This window comes from Echinops telfairi, unplaced genomic scaffold (genome assembly GCF_000313985.2).
Source record: "Echinops telfairi isolate 266 unplaced genomic scaffold, ASM31398v2 ScPeMD7_7467;HRSCAF=8505_1, whole genome shotgun sequence".
NCBI classification, from domain to species: domain Eukaryota; kingdom Metazoa; phylum Chordata; class Mammalia; order Afrosoricida; family Tenrecidae; genus Echinops; species Echinops telfairi.
The window spans coordinates 41,775,020-41,777,505 of NW_022111368.1; positions in this window are offsets into that span (position 1 = coordinate 41,775,020).

Genomic DNA, 2,486 nt, shown 5'->3' on the forward strand with positions numbered 1-2,486 from the left:
GGCTGTGTGCTCTGTATGCACAGTAACAATAACTAGCCAACGCCTGCTGAGCCAGGGTCCCCTGAGGACCGAGTTGTAAAGAGGGGCAAGGCAGTAGTGCAGAGGCAGTGTTAAACTCAGCCATAGCCTATGAGCACTGGAGTACGCGTGAACGTTCCACTCGATTCTGCATCATCAAGGAGCCGACCTGCGCCAAGGTCACACAGCAATGTATCTCCCAAGGTTTAACCACACCAAACGTGGGGCTGTGTTCTTTGATGATGTGCAAAGGCTATTGGTTGCCCCTCCTCGCCTGATAGCCAACACCCGAGGGATCTTTAAATCTATACAGCAGTGCTCAGTTTTCCAACACTGGAATACGCTTCGGTTCACAAAAGCGTCTGGCAGTCACTCAGGCCTGTGCCTGCACACGGAGGGAGGATTTTTGTTTTACCTCAAGGCTCATGCCACTACCACTTTACAGAGAGATGCAAGGGTGTTATGGTGCTATCCACAGGGGCTGAGCCCTGAAGGATTGGGCCAAGGTGCTTTACATTGATGTTGCAGAATGTGGTGCTTTTTGGGGTGGGAAGGGGTGTGTAAGGTTCGGGTCTCCAGGATTCCCCTATGCAATATCTGTGACAGAACTCAGCCCAGGAGCACGGGCGCAGGTGTAAAGAGCTCAGTGAACAGTGTGCACTTCTCCGGGGAAGGTGAGGGAGAACCTGGTTGCTCAGTAGCTGCTTGTCCCTCAGGGAATTGGGTAAATTCTGAAGGAGCATCCTCTCAAGGAGAAAGGAAAAGGGGCGTTTGCTAATGGCTCAGGGGAAACAGTGGAAACACTTAGGCTGTGCTTGAGACTTAGCCTCCAGAATTCAAGGAAGAGCTCCTCCCCAGGCCTCCAGCCCTCGTGTCTGGTCACGGAGATCAGGCAGCAAGACCAGGTGCAACAACCCACAGACTACACCTCGCTTATTTTTATGTGCGTTTCCATAAACCAAACCTTGATGGAAAAAGAACTGGTTAAGGGGTTTGTGGCTTGTTGTTTTAGTGATCTTTCACCACATCATATACAGAGGGGGAAGTATGGGCTTCAAAGAAATTCTTGGAGAGTTTCATCATCTCTCAATCCCATTGTTTCCACAAGCATTTGGAAGTGCCCTCTTGAACTTAAAGCAGAATGCCAGTTGGTTGACTGATAATGAGCACTACAATTGCCAGCTGCAACAAAATGCAGGTGTAGGCTGGTCAGGGCATTATCTCCCAGCAGAAAAGTCTTTACAGGAAGCTAGAATATAATTAGGTTATTTCAGAAAAAGGTCATGGGTTAAATTCACTGAGGAGCTCCTTAAGCCCTGCTACCCCTATACAACTAACTCCACAGTGGGGTCTCTCCCCGGAGGAGATGAGAGTCAGCTGTTGGTATTATTCGGCTTGCCACAAAGATAAACTGAGAGAAGGAGGAGTTTATTCTGCGCTCCTGGGCGAGATTCACCGGTCTGAGACTAGTGAAGTTTTGCCCAGGATAGGAAAAGAGATTATATGCAAATTAGAGTGGGGGCTTTCGGGCTGATTGAACTGGATGGAATTTCCAGTTGGGATGGGGTTGTGTAATTGCCAGATGCAGGTCCGGAGAAAGTCAACAGCATCCGGGTTCTGTTCATTGTTAAGCCACAGATGGTTGCTGGTCTTCTCAGGGAACTGCCTCTGGTAAGTTTCCATTTCCAGGCAGGGATGGGGTGTTCACCTTCCAACCGTCCTTGACCAGACCGGTGGCCACCCTTACATTCTGGCCTTTTGGTGATAATATGTGCGCCACGATCAGTCTGGCTACTTCCTGCTGGCAGGCGGTGAAGAGGAGTATAGGCCTGGTCAGCCTTGGGTAGGTGTTGGGCAGCAGAGTATGGGTGAAGCATGAGCTGGTTAACTGAAACATTGGTCATCTCTTGAAGGTAGCCTTGTAAAAGCTTAAAGAAACATGGAGCTAAAAGAAATGAGAGAAAGTACAGTGAGAGGACCACTTGGGGCACTACCCATGCCATTAATTGTCGATTGCCACCACCCAAAGGCAGTTTCATGTGGTTTCCTGTACTGCTGGAGGTTCTTGCCTAACTTGTTTAGGATTTGCACAGTTTGCTCAACCAAACCAGCTTCATTGAAGGAGTAGCAGCACTCCTCTTGGCGAAATAGGCAGGCTTCACCCTTTTCAGCTGTAAGGCTTAGTGCTCCTCTGTTCTGCAGGCCAACGTGCTACTGAGGTGACCTGCCGTTGAAGTGAGGCTATGGAGGCAGAGGAGGTCTTTACTGCAGGGCGCATGCGATCTTCCAAAGCTTGAGCTGCAACAAACTATGACCCAAGGTACAGCTCCCCAGGCTTACAACTATGAAGGCTGAGGCCAAGGACACCGAGTTAGTTAATTGTGCCCACCTGGCCGATAATCACATGTGGGGCTAATTGAAAGGCGGAGGGATAAATGGGTGGTGAGCCTCGCCTTTCTAGTTCTCGG